The 17,559-nt window shown below is 48.1% G+C and overlaps 1 pseudogene across 1 annotated transcript in view; it reads right to left on the minus strand.

The window, feature by feature from the left end:
- Positions 1-17,559, minus strand: part of LOC147710138 (E3 ubiquitin-protein ligase TRIM39-like) — a 241,832-nt pseudogene that overhangs the window by 203,198 nt on the left and 21,075 nt on the right. The window contains exon 3 of the transcript XR_015295578.1: positions 4,106-4,336. The product of XR_015295578.1 is annotated as an E3 ubiquitin-protein ligase TRIM39-like (transcript). The remainder of the gene's footprint in view (positions 1-4,105; positions 4,337-17,559) is intronic.

A 17,559-nucleotide genomic window follows, 5' to 3' on the forward strand; every position in this document is an offset into this window, starting at 1 on the left:
TGTATTGGGTGTTGTGATTGGTGCTGTGGTTCCTGAGATTACCCGCCTCAAAGGTTTGGGCTCTCTCTTTATTATATTAGTATAGATATGCTGTGTGTTGTATCCGATTACTGAGCACCTACGTTGTGTTTCCATGGATGTAGACTATACGTTGATAATGCTTACTGAACTATACTGTATGTTGTACCACTGTGCCAGTTGGAAAGAAAAATAAAATACTAAAAACCTGGGCAAAAAGTGTGGGTTATGGCCCCAGTGGAACCTTGTGCCTTGCAGGACAAGTGGACTGGGCCCTTTGAGGTGGCGGAGCGCAAAAGTTAAGTCACCTACCTGGTGGATTTGCAGGCTCCGCGGAACCCTTTAAGGGGCCTCCACGTAAACCGCCTCAGGCCCCACTTCGAGAGGTCCGAAGTGAAGCATGCTCTTGGCGATGGACGACGGGGAGGAACGGAGAGTGAGCCACTCCCAGACCTCCTGTCTGCCCAAGAGGGGGATGGGTCGGTGGATGGTGTGATCCTCTCCCTGACCCTGACCGCTGAGCAACAGAACCAGTGTCGCCAGTTGATGGGGCAGTTTTCTCCGCTGTTCTCCTTGACCCCAGGTGTTACTCACTGGTGTACCCATGATGTGGACACCGGTGACAGCTCCCTAGTGAAACATAATATTTACAGGTTGGATGACCGGGTCAAGGCCAGCAACAAAGAGGAGGTCACGAAGATGTTGGCATTAGGGGTGGTTGAGCCGTCCAGCAGTTCATGGGCCAACCCCGGGGTCTTGGTCCCGAAGGCTACGGCACCCGGTGCCACCCCAGAACTGCGGTTCTGTGTGGAGTACCGGGGCCTCAATGCCGTCACTCAGACTGACACACACCACATCCCCCGAGCTGATGAGCTCATTGATCGGTTGGGAGCTGCTGAATTCCTTAGTACGTTGATTTAACGTTAGGGTACTGGCAGATTGCTCTAACTGTGGTGGCCAAGCAAAGATCAGAGTTCTCAACCTCGCAAGGACATTACCAGTTCCGTGGGATGCCCTTCGGGTTGAAGAATGCCCCTGCCACCTTTCAGAGGTGGTCAACCAGGTGTTGGAATACAGCGCTGCATACCTGCACAACATTGAGGTGTTCGGTTCCAGTTGGGACTAACACCTGCAGCACCTCAGGAAAGTGTTGAAGGCGCTGCAGAAAGCAGGCCTCACGATTAAGTCCAGTAAGTGCCAGATCGGGCAGGGGTCAGTGGTGTACGTGGGATACCAGGTAGGGACGGCCAGGTGGCGGCATTACAACCCAAGATTGACACCATTCTGGCTTTGGAGCCCCCCAAGACCCAGACGGAGGTGAGGGCCTTCTTGGGAATCACCGGGTACTACAGGAGGTTTGTTAAGGGATACGGCCACACTGGCCTGTCACGGAACCTTACCTTTTATTACATGTCAGATGCCACTAAGGTAGGCCCAAGGTACGCCTATGGGCAGGGTGCATTGCATAAGAAAGGCAGGACATGCCAGTGTGTGTGTGTGTGTGGCGTGTCCTGATAGTGAATACAGCCTTCACTACTGTAAGGTCACTCCTTCCCCCGTAGGATGGATCGGGCCGTTTAGTTATAACATCTTATAAACCCAAAGGGCCCGGGGAAAGAGGTAAGGAAATTAAGTTTAGTAAGCCTGAACTCAGAATCTAAAGACGCAGATTTTAGTGAGGGTGCCCTTTTTATTCTGAGTTCATAAAGGCCACTTTTAGAAAGTGGGTATTATTTTGCTTGGCCGTCCTGTGTGCTTCTGCTGGAATGTGGATTGCCTGTCTGGTTTTTGGATGACAGAAGGCTGGGGAGCGGGTGTGGCTCCAGATAGTCTAGGTTGGTCAGGAAAGGGCTGAATCGAACTGGGCTGCGATGGGGGAAGATTTCCTTGCACCTCAAAGGGTCTGGTCTGCCTCTGACAACCCTGTCTCCACCTCCTGCCAGGAAATCACACCAGAGTAGGCCGGACTGGTTCTGGCCAGACACAAACACCCTCTGCCTGAAAGATCAAAGGATTTTTGTGTACAAATAGTGGGGCCCAGACCTGTGAACTTTAGCACTCATCTGGGTAAAGAAGACTGCCAAGAAGAAGAGCCAGAGAAGCTGCGAAAAGGAACGACTGCTTTACTGGGTGCTTTGCCGGGTTGACCTGAAGTGGCCGCTTCTGTCTTGGACAGTGAAAGGCCTGGACTAGACTTTCTGCAACCTAATTTGTGAGTCTCTCCAAGGGCTTGAGGTAGAGCTTGCCCCCTGTTCACGAAGTCTCAGGAACCACAAAGACGTCAAGCTCTATTGCCCGCAGCACTGGGGACTGTGTGTGTGTGCTGCAAACAGAGGAAAAGCAACTCGACAACGTCTACGACGCCGCTGCCGACTCCGTGTCCTGAAGGCACTGCAGAGGGCACTGCCGCAACGCAACTTTAGTCTCGCCAATGACGCCAGTTGACGCCGCCACAAAGTCACTGCTTGCACCACGACCTCTGGGCACCGCACTCCCCACTGCCTCGCTTCACATCAAAGGTTTGGCACCGCAGAGAGCACCGCGCAAAGCCGGACTGTGACCCTGGTCTCACCGACGATGCCTGTTGACGCCACCACCGAGCCACTGCTCGCTCCGCAACCTGAGGGCACCGTAGTCTGCACCCCATGGCTTCACGGGGACAACTTGGCCTCCCTGACGCTGCCGCTCCACGCCGAGGTCTACGCCGCTGCTTGCACCGTGGTTCGATGGTACCACTTGTAAGTCACACGAAGCACTGCCCTCATCCCGCACTGCAGCCTTGGCCCAACGACTCCCGTTCGTCAGCCGACAACAGCGCTTCAGCAACGACAACGCCCCTACTTGCACCGTGACCTGCCCGCACCATGACGAGCACCGGCTTCACCTCACACTGCAACCCTGGTCTCGCCGACGACACCATCTGACACCGCCATCGAGCCGCTGCTCGCACCGCATCACTCGACGCCTGTCAGCGCCAGCGCTCCTGATTCTACAGAGAGGAGCTCGACCTGCAACGCGAGTGATTTCAAGGGCCCCATCGCCCTGCATTTCTCACAGATACTGTTGGCTGGTCTTCCCGACACCGTAGCTGGCCCGCGACCAGCCGAACTGTTGGATTTGTTGTTCATAACACCGTGATAGCCCCGGACGGAGCTATCGACATCAAAGAACCGTGTTTGAAAGTTATTTTGATAACAGCAGATTTTTAAGTATAGTATTGTGGATATCGTATTTGGTCTTGTCTTAAAGTATATAAAAATATTGGTTATTTTTCTAAACTGGTGTGGTGTCCTTTTGTAGTGCATACACGATATTACTGTTGGTTATGTGCAAACACTTTACACACTGCCTCTAGGATAAGCCTAGCTGCTTATGCCAAGCTACAAAGGCGGTGAGCCGAGGTTATTTTAGGAGTGTAACTCCCTTATCCTGACGAGAGTGATGGTTTTTGCCTCGCTTTGGCGCAAGTCTCAGCTAGCCAGAAATCCCATTTCTATCAACTTTCCATTACCGATTCCAAATTCCTAGTAATATAGCTGTTCACCCTAACAAGAGGTTCAATGCATGCAAACCTAAGTGGCCACTTGCATCAGGAGAAAAGTAACCGCATTAGAACAGAAATGTTTTTAAACTTCTTAGACAAGAAAAGAAGGAATTTGGTTTCTTTTCAATTCTCTCAGGTGTTGTCACTCATTAAGCTTTCCATTTCTATCTAACTTTTAACACATTTTGCTCATTGGTCTTCATATATTATTTCCAGTCACTGGAATTGCTTGGTGTGTTGCATTCTCCCAGTAGATAAAATACATAAATAATTTGTAAATAGATGGGTTATTAACTTGTATATCACACCGAAAGCGGTCACTGTACATTTCACAGTTTGTATATTGAGTTGGGCTCACGGCATCAAGTGGGACAATGCAAATTATCCATGTCTGCATATTATGTGCGGCTCAGAGTGCGTGGGGTCACTGTGCATTGACCCAACCAGGAGATCATATGTGTTACACTCATACATTTAATAATGCACACAAAATAGGAATATTTCACTTCATTCTTCTTTTTTATTTCCCAAACAGTATCTCACCTTCAGGAGTTCCCACGCTGGCGCCTCAGACTTCTTTTCTATCTCCGTTATCAAGGCCTTGAGAGAGGTGATTTGATTGGACAGTTTGGTGATATTTGCATCTTCTATCATGGTCATTTTCGCCTCCATCTCCTCCAGTCTTCTGTGCAGTGTTTGCTCATTTTCTTTCAGAAGCTGCCGCAGCTATTCAAATTCAGATTCAATTTTATTCTTCTCAGTTCTTAGCTCGTTCTGTCAGAAGCAAAGAAAAGCTGGTTAGATATTAAAAAGCTTTCTACAAGCCGTAATTGGAGTCAGAGTCCAGGAGGAGGGTGGAGGGGTTGATAGTTCCTTAAAAAAAAAAAATTTTTTAAAAAAATTATCGGACCACTAATGTGCTTTTCCTAATTTCTCAACTGCAACCTCTTACTACCTTCCCTTCTACCGTCTTCCATCCTTCTCACACTTCTGCCTTCCCCCTTCCCTCAGACACCTCACAAACTGTAGAGAGGTCAGAATTTGTGAAACTGCAGAGAAGCTCGATCCATGGAGAGAGGGCAAGGAAGGAAACCCACCGCAGGCAGAGACAGTCAAAGACCGAGAGACGGGCTGAGGGGAGACACAGGCTGAAGTCAAATTATGATGTAAAAGAAGGGGGGCCAGGAAGTTTCAGACCTTGGGAGGGAAGACACAAGATTTGGGGAGTGCGGCTGCCCCTGTCCTGCCAGCGCAATGGATGTGTTCACCCAGAAGGAGACGCTGAGGGGGTGTCCTACAATGGCGCTCATTCAGAGTGATGGGGAATCACTGATGTGGGAATTTCACGTTCAAAATCATAAACAAAGTATATGCATTCTGTTACAAATGGCAGAATTACCAGTTAAGTCAATGTTTCTGAAGGTAGTTCAACGATTTCTGTAAAAGATGAGTGAGGAGATTGGTTAGACATCTCGTTCTATCCTAAGATAAGTGGCTGTGAGTTATCATGTGAGGTATGTCACACTGTGGCTTAGAGCAGGAGCCTGTGTGTTATCAGGTGAGGTGTGTCACACTGTGGCTTAGAGCAGGAGCCTGTGTTATCACATGAGGTATGTCACACTGCGGCTTAGAGCAGGAGCCTGTGTGTTATCAGGTGAGGTATGTCACACTGCGGCTTAGAGCAGGAGCCTGTGTGTTATCAGGTGAGGTATGTCACACTGTGGCTTAGAGCAGGAGCCTGTGTGTTATCAGGTGAGGTATGTCACACTGTGGCTTAGAGCCGGAGCCTGTGTGTTATCAGGTGAGGTATGTCACACTGTAGCTTAGAGCAGGAGCCTGTGTGTTATCAGATGAGGTATGTCACACTGCAGCTTAGAGCCGGAGACTGAATTATCAGGTGAGGTATGTCACACTGTGGCTTAGAGCAGGAGCCTGTGTGTTATCAGATGAGGTATGTCACACCGTGGCTTACAGCAGGAGCCTGTGTGTTATCAGGTGAGGTATTTCACACCGTGGCTTAGAGCAGGAGCCTGTGTGTTATCAGGTGAGGTATGTCACACTGTGGCTTAGAGCAGGAGCCTGTGTGTTATCAGGTGAGGTGTGTCACACTGTGCCTTAGAGCAGGAGCCTGTGTGTTATCACATGAGGTATGTCACACTGCGGCTTAGAGCAGGAGCCTGTGTGTTATCACATGAGGTATGTCACACTGTGGCTTAGAGCAGGAGCCTGTGTGTTATCAGGTGAGGTATGTCACACTGTGGCTTAGAGCAGGAGCCTGTGTTATCACATGAGGTATGTCACACTGCGGCTTACAGCAGGAGCCTATGTGTTATCACATGAGGTATGTCACACTGTGGCTTAGAGCAGGAGCCTGTGTGTTATCAGGTGAGGTATGTCACACTGTGGCTTAGAGCAGGAGCCTGTGTTATCACATGAGGTATGTCACACTGCGGCTTAGAGCAGGAGCCTGTGTGTTATCAGGTGAGGTATGTCACACTGCGGCTTAGAGCAGGAGCCTGTGTGTTATCAGGTGAGGTATGTCACACTGCGGCTTAGAGCAGGAGCCTGTGTGTTATCAGGTGAGGTATGTCACACTGTGGCTTAGAGCAGGAGCCTGTGTGTTATCAGGTGAGGTGTGTCACACTGTGCCTTAGAGCAGGAGCCTGTGTGTTATCACATGAGGTATGTCACACTGCGGCTTAGAGCAGGAGCCTGTGTGTCATCACATGAGGTATGTCACACTGTGGCTTAGAGCAGGAGCCTGTGTGTTATCATGTGAGGTATGTCACACTGTGGCTTAGAGCAGGAGCCTGTGTGTTATCAGGTGAGGTATGTCACACTGTGGCCTTGAGCAGGAGCCTGTGTGTTATCAGGTGAGGTATGTCACACTGTACCTTAGAGCAGGAGCCTGTGTGATATCAGGTGAGGTATGTCACACTGTGGCTTAGAGCAGGAGCCTGTGTGTTATCAGGTGAGGTATGTCACACCGTGGCCTTGACCAGGAGCCTGTGTGTTATCAGGTGAGGTATTATATATCAAGAAGAGAGAGAGGAATGGAGGACTAGTCCAGATCCCCTATGGTAATATTATTCAGCAAAAACTAGTCTATCCAGACGTGTGGGGAAGTCGCAAGGGTGTATGTAGTATGATGCATGTAAAGAGGTAGCGTTTACCCTTTTGGAAAGCCCTCCCCCACCAACCTAGTTGGTGGCATGCTTCATCATCGGACCCACCCAGTGACACTGAGTGTGTCCCGGGTGTGCTTCTACGCCTGATTACAGCGGAGCTGGTATATTGCTGAGTGTGCAGTGTGGGTGACGTGAAAAGTGAAAGGTTAAACGCTGTCCAGTGATCCCAAGAAAGATTACTTTATTGTTTGGGCCTCGGGCAGCATTAAAAAGCAAGGCGTTTGATGTGGGTGGAGTTGTATTTAGGATACTCCGGTGTGTTGTCTACATGTTTCAGCCAGGCCTTAACTTGTAACTGGCTTTCCTTAGGACCTAAGTGAAACGTGATAAAGTGCATTATATGTAAAAGGGGGTTTGCCTCTCAGGACAATACTGTACAGACAACACATACAAAACACAGAAACATACCGAAATGCAGTTTAGCATGATTGCATTATCACATCTAATCACATTTGCCGTCACGTTCACGTGATTGAGGTACTAGCGGCGAGGTGGTAGTGTTAACTGTGAAAAAACGATATATGCAGTAAGGTGAGTGGCGAGAATATCGAGAATAAAAATAGTAAAAAAAGATACGGCTGGTTTTCTCACACGAGCGATTTGTTGCTAGAGCCCCATGAGTATCCTGGCAGGGGTACTGGCTGTAAAGGAAAAAAGGAGAAAAAACGGGAAAGGGGTGTTGGCGCACTGGCCAAAGGTTGAGGTCTGGAAAGGAAAGGTCTTACCGAACAGCTGCGGAGTAGAGCAGGAGCCTATGTGTTATCAGACGAGGTACATCACACTGACTTGGAGCAGGAGCCGGTGTGTTACCAGGTGAGGTACGAAAAGAACAATTGATGGACAGAATGCAGAACAATGTCATACATTCACCCCAGTACAGAGATCTGGGCTTACCTCCCTGTACAGGAAACAAGCATCCTAGGACCGTTTTTGGGCTTTCAGCACTCATCAGCCAGGACCTGACTTAGCAGTTCAGGCTGTACTGTTCCCTTAAGGAACAGTGTCAAGACTGATTTGCATATGGCTGGCTCCAAACTGGGCTGGTGTTGTGAGCAGAAGAATGATGGATTAAACCCAGATCCTTGTGACTTGGGGTGAATGTTTGCATTGTCCAGCATTCCGTCCATCAATTGTTTCTTTTGCATATGTCGCCCTAAGTGGGAAGGGTGTTCCCAGACATGGGTCTCGTGCTCACTACACCACTGGATTCAAGATAACCTGGATGATGAAGGGTGATACCCTGAAACCGGTCCCAGGATGCTTGTTTCCGGTCCAGGGAGGACCTGGCTTAGCAGTTCAGGATGGACTGTTCCCACAAGGAACAGGGTCAAGATTGATTTGCATATGGCTTGGTCCAAACTGGGGTGGTGTGGTGAGCAAAAGCCCTTCAGAAGCTCTCCCTGGTGAGGGGAACTGGGGCTGCGAGCTGCTGATGTTTTTAACGAACGTGATATTTTGAAACCCAATTTTAGAATTGTGATTGTTGCACTTGGAGCGTCTTTTTAACCATTTCAGAAATCGCTTGATGTTCATCTTTGGGGGCTTTTAATATAAGGGGAATTGATATTTTAGGCATTCTGACACCTGAACACCTTTCATTCTCCTTCAATCCGCCCAGCCGCTTCTCAGCCGACACTCGGCGGCGGTGGGTGCCATCTTGAGTGAGGCAGGCGGGGAGAGCGCTCTATCGCGCCGTCCTCCCGCCCTCTTGGTGTATTTAAATTGAGCCCTTCGCAGCGCTCTGTGCCCTTCAGAAGCTCTCCCTGGTGAGGGGAACTGGGGCTGCGAGCTGCTGATGTTTTTAACGAACGTGATATTTTGAAACCCAATTTTAGAATTGTGATTGTTGCACTTGGAGCGTCTTTTTAACCATTTCAGAAATCGCTTGATGTTCATCTTTGGGGGCTTTTAATATAAGGGGAATTGATATTTTAGGCATTCTGACACCTGAACACCTTTCATTCTCCTTCAATCCGCCCAGCCGCTTCTCAGCCGACACTCGGCGGCGGGCGCCATCTTGAGTGAGGCAGGCGGGGAGAGCGCTCTATTCGCGCCGTCCTCCAGCCCTCTTGGTGTATTTAAATTGAGCCCTTCGCAGTGCTCGGTGCCCTTCAGAAGCTCTCCCTGGTGAGGGGAACTGGGGCTGCGAGCTGCTGATGTTTTTAACGAACGTGATATTTTGAAACCCAATTTTAGAATTGTGATTGTTGCACTTGGAGCGTCTTTTTAACCATTTCAGAAATCGCTTGATGTTCATCTTTGGGGGCTTTTAATATAAGGGGAATTGATATTTTAGGCATTCTGACACCTGAACACCTTTCATTCTCCTTCAATCCGCCCAGCCGCTTCTCAGCCGACACTCGGCGGCGGTGGGCGCCATCTTGAGTGAGGCAGGCGGGGAGAGCGCTCTAGTCGCGCCGTCCTCCCACCCTCTTATCTCCCTACATAATGTGTAAAGCGGCCAGACGGCGCAGCGGGCTGGCGCAGCGGGCGCGCCGGATACGTGCCGAAGCCGCGCCTAAGCCAAGCCGTCTGCGCCCGTCCGCGCTAAGACCGCGCCGGGCGCAGGGCATGCTGCCCATTCTCCTCCTACCATCAGGTATGACTTTGATGAGCTGCGCGTACTGCAAGGCGCAACGGGAGTTCACCACTGTAAGGGCTGTGCCCCTACTTACCTCTTGTGGGGCCCATTCTCATGCCGACACTGTAAGTGGACGTCCCTGGATACTACCCCTGGAGTACCCAAATCATCGCCCACATTAAAGAATAAGCCCAAAACCTTTAAGGGAGGACTTATTAATGCCAGGTCCCTAGCGTGCCATGTTCAAGACATTCATGACCTAATTTTACACCATGGCTTGGATGCTCTTTTTATAACCGAAACCTGGCTCAATGATTCATCTAACCCAGATCTAGCAACTGCCCTCCCCCCAGACTTTACCATTTTCAGGAGGGATAGATCCATCGGGAGAGGAGGGGGGTCGCTTTTGCTATTAAAAAATCTTTCACGTGCCATACTTTCGATCTAGGCCATCTTAAGGACAGTGAGGGCATGGGCTTTTCGATCAAAATTAATGCCTCCACCTCCTTTTCAGGGGGACTTATCTACCGCCCTCCGGGTAACGCCACCCCTTTCCTGGACTCCCTCGACGAGGCTCTTGGGTCACTTATGACTCACTATCCCACTTTTACTCTTCTAAGCGACATGAATCTGTATTTGGAATCCTGTACGGACCCCCATAATATTAGCTTTCAACAGTCGCTAAGCATCTTTGGTCTCTCCCAACTCGTTGCTACCTCGACACACCAGGCTGGCCAAACGCTAGACGGTATCTGTTCCAACTTGACAACTTTAATTACGTTCCCCCCGATCCCTCAAATCTGGACCGACCACTTTTTCATCCCTTTTGCCATAAAGGAAAAACCCTCCATGCCTTCTAGCGCTAAACACTTCCTCCCTTCTTTCTCCACCAATTGGAAGAAATGGCTGAACGTATCAAGTCAGATCCCCAGCCCCTGGCCCCGACCCCCACGTTAGTCGGAGACGTAACGTCCGACTCCCGCAATTTCCACATCTGGATTGACCAAATTGTCTCCGACAACTCTAGTCCAAAGGCCCACCATCCAGACCGCCGTCAAAGAAAGCCCAATGCTCCCTGGTATACCCAGTCCCTCACTGAAATCCATCTCCTTTGCAGAATTCAAGAAAGGAAATGGAGAAAAACCTATGATGAAGCCTCAAGGCTACTTTACATCCAGCAGAGGAAATTATACCTCTCTAGCATCAAAGCGGCCAAAAAGGAATACTTCACCAAAGCCATAGATGAAGCCCAACAAAAACAACAAACCGTCTTTTCCATAGTTAAGTCCTTTACCCATCCCAAAGCTCTCCTACCCGAAATTCCCCCATCCCAAATCCTATGCAATCAAATTGCTGACTTTTTCACAGATAAAATTGCCAACATCCAGAAGGAATTCCCCCAACCTATAATCACTACCCATGAAGCCATTACAAATCCATTCACCTTGGGCAGTTTTTCACAAGTCTCCCTTCAACAAACTCAGAAGGCAATCCTGGCCTGTAAATCGGGAGCTCCTACGGACTCATGCCCCCCTAGTATTCTTCACCATCTCATCGAAGCTGTAAATCCCACAATTAATGCCATTATTAACGAATCTCTCGGCTCAGGTATTGTACCCGATGATTGGAAAAAGGCCATTGTAAAGCCCCTAATGAAGAAGCAGAACAAATCCCCCACTGATCTCACTAATATGCGTCCGATCTCGTTATTACCCGCTCTAGGTAAAATCACCGAGCAATTAGTGTGTGGGGAATTAAAAACCTTTGTAGAGAATAATCATATTCTGCACCCACAACAATCAGGTTTCCGCCCCGGCCACTCCACCGAGACTGCCTTGATAGAATTATCGGACTCCATTAAGTTCTTGCAGGATGAGGGGAGACAGGTTGTACTCATCCTGCTTGACCTAACAGCAGCGTTCGACACCATCTCGCACGCCATTCTCATTAACAGAATGCGCGAGATCGGTGTGGCAAACACTGTGTTAGCATGGATAGTTTCGTTCCTATCCAACAGATCTCAAACGATATCATTAGGCCCTTACCTATCCAGCGAAAGATCTATCACATCAGGAGTCCCCCAGGGGTCCATACTTAGTCCTCTCTTTTTTAACATTTATATGGCCCCCCCTCCTTGCAGTGATTGAATCTCACGGAATCCTCGTTACATCGTACGCTGACGACACTCAGCTTGTCGTCACCATTGATAAAAAATGCACTGATGCAGAACTTAGATTCCAGAACGGTCTCTCTGAGGTCTTTCTATGGCTGAACAAAAATCATCTCAGCTGCAACAGTGCTAAGACTGAAATAATACCTCTAGGGAAAGACCTGTCCTTTTGCCCAAAAGACTGGTGGCCTAAAAATTCAGAAGCCCCTCCGAGCGCTGTCTCCTCGGCACGTAACCTTGGCATTCAATTTGACGCATCCCTTCCCTTCGATGATCATGTCCGCATCACTGCCGGGTGCTATTTTAGTCTCATTAGATCACTGAAGAAATTCTTTGACTTCCTCCCCATTGCAGCCAGAAAATCAGTCGTGGTTGCTTTAATCCTCTCCCGACTTGATTATTGCAATGGACTAATGGCAGGAGTGAAGAAGTCTACCCTCAGGAAACTACAAAGCGTCCAACACGCCGCGGCCAGACTCGTGCTTAAACTCCCCAGAAGGTCTTCTGCCTCAGCAGCCCTTAATGCCCTTCACTGGCTTCCACTCCACAAAAGAATTTTGTTTAAACTTCTGCTCACTGTATTCAAAGCTACTAGAAAAACAGGCCCCCTCTACTTTTCTAAGCGTTTCACGTATTACAATCCTACACGCTGCCTAAGATCCTCAGGAACTAATCTTGTCATAATTCCAAGATTCAAGTTAAAAACCAGGGGGGGAAAAACCTTCTCCTTCCTAGCTGCTAGAGCCTGGAACAGCCTTCCTGTCAATCTCAGGCTAGTTGAAACTGAGTTCCATTTCAGGAAACTTCTGAAAACCTGGGTGTTCCAGCAATCTGATACCTCGGTCCTAGCAGCCATATGATCCATCTTATCACCACGTTTCTCTCTTCTGTACGCTCAGCGCCAAGATGCTCCTTCCGGAGCGATAGCCGCGCTCTACAAATTTCCATAAATATCAAATATCAAAAGGAATGATGGGTTTAACCCAGGCCCTTGTGACTGGGGGTGAATGTTTGCATTGTCCAGAATTCCATCCACCAATTGTTTCTTTTTTTTATCAGGTGATGTATGTCACACTGTACCTTAGAGCAGGAACCAGTGTGTTATCAGGTGAGGCACATTTTGTCCCAGTAGGAATAGGAGGATTTCAGAAGAGGAGAGAGGTGTGTCTCTTGCGTCACCAAAAATGACGAGTCAGACATTTTGTGAAGTCGTGTATGTCTACACTGCTGATAGGGGGTTGTGCTACTGTACGTGTCACTAGTATACAGGTAGAGGGTTGTGCTCCTGTGATATCACACCAGTCCTGGTAGTGTTGTGTTCTTGTATTGTGTCACTGGTCCTGGCAGAGGGTTGCACCTCTTAGCTCTCTCCTTGGTAGAGGGTAGTGTCCTTGAATCACCAGTATTAATAAGGATTGTGTTCCTGTGTGTTGCAAAACTGTAATGTTATAGCTACGTGAAGCCCAGAACAGAACCTGCTTGGTGACCTAGAATGGCATGCCAAGCGTGCCCTCATAACAGAGATGACACTACTTCCCATGTCCTGAGTTAGCCACTTAAAGTGGTGGTGGCAGCGTACAAAGTTGTGTGGAACATTAGTTATGACCCAACCTCTTTCCTGTGTCCGATGAGAGTGCAGTCTACTGTGCTGCTTTGGTGAGAGCCCTAGACCCTTGCACTAACCTTCTGTGTGCATGCCCAGTGCATGTAGGTACGGTGGATGTGCAGCACATGTGTGGTAATAGGAATCTCCAGGCCCAACTCATGAGGTCGCACACTGTGGCGCACACACTGTAGACATAACCTAAACCTCATGTCGCTAGGTACGCATACACACCAGATCAAGATAAGACATGCGCACAAGATAGATAATCGTCAAATATGAATGGTAAATTACGGACAGTTGTTAGGTTTCGCCTGGCGTCCGCTGCGCAGCAGCGTTCGCGCAGGCGAAATCTAATGTTAGAACAGTATGGGGGACTTGAACCCGCCCTTTCTTCCATTGGCTAGCTCCATAAATGGAGGCTAGCCATTGGAAGAGATTGGCTGTCAATCACTCTTTCCCCGTCGGAATGCGATTCGGGGGCGTTTCCGTGTATTTTTTTAAGTCCCGCCCCTTGTTGCCTGGGCCGCGCTGGGATTGGCTGCCGGCCCGGGACACCCCCGTGACGTCATTCCCCGGGCCGCGCTGGGATTGGCTGCCGGCCCGGGACACCCCCGTGACGTCATTCCCCGGGCCGCGCTGTGATTGGCTGCCGGCCCGGGACCTGACTTGTTTCTTGTTATCTTTTTGATCGATCCTTTTTATATTTTCCTGTTTCTTGTTTAAGTACTGTGATGAGGATAATGCATTGGATTGACTGTTCTTATTTTAGTTGACCCGGTAGCTTTGTATTCACGAGAATCTGTACTCTTTGAAACTGGATTTATCTGATCTTCTGGCTTTGAATACTTCCTCCGATCTTGCCTTTTCTCTCTTTCAATGAGCCCCATGCTTCTTGTTACACATACTTTGGCCACGCCCAAAAGCCTGTCACCGTGGTAAACCGGCCACTTTTCCTGTCAGTGTTACGTAGAACACGGCCTAATTTCCCGTCAGTCACATTGAAAGTCCACGCCCATTAGCTGGTCAGCGGGGGCTTAAGCCACGCCTACGGTCATTCTGCACCCGCTCTAGGCCCTCCTCCTCTCAATCAGCTCCGCCCAGCTGTGACAATCAGCTGTCTGCGAGCTGCCAGCAGCCGTTTATGCGCGTGCGCGCCATCTCTGCCACCCCCCCCCCCCCCCCCAGCTCCTCCCCTCAAGCTGATCGTGGTCGCAGAAAGTGCGGGGCGGGCTCACTGGAGGCTCCCAGCCGTAGGCAAGCTTAATTTCGTGATAGCAGAGTAAAGCAGCGGCGGAGGCCTGAGTTTGTACAGAGTGGACTGATCTGTGATTTAACCGGGTGTGGAAGCGCGAGGTGAGTGCCAAGTTTGTTTGTGGAAATAGGAAGGAGGTAACTCGGAGTCTTTGCGACTCCACCCCCAGCACACCGTGCCTGTGGGAAATCCCACGGCGGGTAGGGTGCGGCCCCCCGGGGTATGCCCCCTTCCCTGCTGCTGAAAAGGCTGGCTGTGCTCCTCCTACAGGGGGAAGGACGGGTGGGTGTTTAGGCCAACCACTAGTAAATATAAATCTGACTGGCGCACCGCTGGTCCAATAGTTTATACCCACTTGCATGTGGGCGGGCAGAGGAGTGGGGTTTAGGATCCAAGGCCTGACACATTTGCAGACCGTGGGAGGGTTCAGGGAAGGTTTATGGGATGGGTGGTTGTGTAAGAGGTCAGAGGGTTTGGTGAATAGGAGCTATAGGAAGAAGAGACTCGCTGATCCTAGTGGTGAACGCCATCAATATCCCAGAGATAGTGGTGGGTGCAGTTAAGGTTGTCAAGAGTACAGAGGTGAGTGTTGTAGAAGATGCCAGAGGTCGGGTTTGACGATCGACCTTATTGCGGTGTACAAAATTACATGAGAGGGAGTGCCAAGAGTGGAAAGGTTTTACCTCTATTTCTACAACACTTTACCTCTTATTTTTCTTATCAATGGTACTCACCCAGTCTTCCTCCATGGCATTTGTCCCCAAAAATCTACTGGGCGGCGAATAAAAGATCCAAAATGACATGAGTGAGGATGGATTATCCTGATTGTTTTAGCGAAAGAGGTCCAGAACGAGTGGATTGGTGTGCAAAGGGACAGGAGGAAAATGTATAAATGGTGTACATAGGATTGAGATGTGTGGCCTATAGGAACTTGAGGGCTGCCCCGGGACAGTGGGGTGTCAGAATGGATTAGCAACCAATTTGTTATGACACAAGGTCCATGGTGTTGATCTTTAGGTGTATTGCGGAGGTAACTTTACACCTTAGTGGGTCATTTTCCTAAATAGGAAGTTGGGAAGCAGGCTGACAAAATCTTTTGTGGTTCCAAAGTAGCAGTGAACAGACAATCAGGTAGCGTACATTAGAACGTAGCTTATTAATGCAAACAACTGCATTTGGTAACATGGGTATATGAAAGGAATCCCTGAGAAGTGTAGACGGCAAGAGATTGGCGTGTCTAGAGTAGGAAAAGTCTAAATGGTCTTTGTTAGGTTTAGTAAGTCAAACAGATGTAGATAGTAAAGTGACCATATTGGACTAGTGCTTGGTCAGTCGGCCAAGTGTAGCTGCTTAAAAATCAAGATGTATGAATAATTGTTATGTGGAAGAAGATGATAGGAGATTATAACTAAGCAAATGAGTATGTACTAGTCAGCATTACAAAGGAAGAAGAGGGAGGAGCTTTGATTAATTCAGATATCTAATTTTTCGTTATGTAAGTGATGTGGTCACGCTTTAGGAAATATTTACCCGTTTCCGGATTTTGAAGACGCCGTGCTTACATTTGTGAAGGACTTTTAAAAATTATGCGTTTATAAGAGACAAGTACTACATCTTGCATAGGAGTTCTACCTGGATGACTGCCTCGTGCTTCAGGATTGAGTAACTTCTAAACGTGTTATTCACTTGTGAGGGCTCTGTAAAGATGCCCACTGGTGGTCAGTAAGCGAGAAGCAACAAAGTTAAGTGACTTTTGGATTTTATACTCTGCTAACTTGGTCACTTTATGCTGGCTGAAAGACTGGCTTTCCTGCACAGCGAAGTCCTTTGAAGCATGATAATGAGTTTTGATGTTCTGGTTCTTTGTAATATCTTTTCTCTCAGGGCCTCTCTAGTCCCTTCTCCATTGAAATGAATCCTCGTAGCTTAGCGTGTCTTTTCAACAACCTCGCCTGCCTTCGGCAAGCTTTTGTCACGATTGTCCGGGGTGCTTCACACAGCATGTTATGACTTCTTTGCATGTTTTTCAATTGTGGTTCAGTTTCTGGCATGGGTAGACTTAATTGCATTTGTGCAAGTGCTTCTTTTGAACATGCTTGTGTTCTTGGTTATGTTTCTGAGCACATCTTTAGAGGTGATTTGCTTCCCTGCCGTTCCCATTTTGGAGAAGTGTTGAGATTTTCGTGCACTTCTAGATCAGATACATGTAGAGTGGTGCTTTTGGATTCTGGGCTGCATCAGCCCAATGTGCACAGTCTTCAGCTACTAAGTCAGACCCTAGAAAACCAATGCAGAATTCTACAATTTTAAGTATACCTCTATAATGAAAACAGCAGATTGCTAGTGTTTATTCATACAGAGTTTTGTGATCTTAGACATATTTTTTCTAAGTTGATTTTGGAAAAGTGCATAGCATGCCTGGTCTGCAGTGAACAATGAAGCATAATGAAATGGTAGTTAACTTAAAACAAAAAGAGCAGCTTATGCAATTATCTACGGCTTAATAAGCAATGACATGAAGTTGTTAACAGCAGTACTACTTCTCCCAGGGATGTAGAATTCCTATAGCCTGACACCCAGGACATAGTGTTTGGGGTCCAGGACAACATGTATTCATGTTTATTTTGTGCGGGGGGAAAAGTAGGTCCAACAACCCCCTGCAGCACAAACCCTTTAGCTGTCAGTGTACATTATCACATTATGGATCTGGGAGGGGCATTGTTTGCAGTTTGGGTAATATTTGTGTCTATGCATTAATGCTGTTAGAGCTAGTAGTTATGGTTCCTAAATGCAAAGTATTTATTATGAGGGTGAGCACTGTAAAGAAATGTAAGCTCGGATTGCACTACGGACAGTGGTTCTATTATAATAATGTGTGTGCACGTTTGCAAAATTTAACATGAGGCTATACTACGTAAAGCCTCCCAAAATGTTCTCTCATTAGATGCAAATATTTGCAGAAGCTTGAAAGCAAGGTTGATGATTCGTTGTTTTAAAAATTAAATGTTTTAGGATAAAAATGTTTTGCTACACTACTGTTAAATCTTAGCTACAATTTCTTTGAAGCATCATTTAGTAAAATGTTTTGATACATGCTACTATTTCCCAAAAATATTGATGATGGAATATCAGTGTAACCAGGTTAAGCAAGATTATGGGAAACATGAAAATAAACAATCATTGGCAAAGCAGATAGGCCT

Source organism: Lissotriton vulgaris, chromosome 5, assembly GCF_964263255.1.
Source record: "Lissotriton vulgaris chromosome 5, aLisVul1.2, whole genome shotgun sequence".
NCBI lineage: Eukaryota > Metazoa > Chordata > Amphibia > Caudata > Salamandridae > Lissotriton > Lissotriton vulgaris.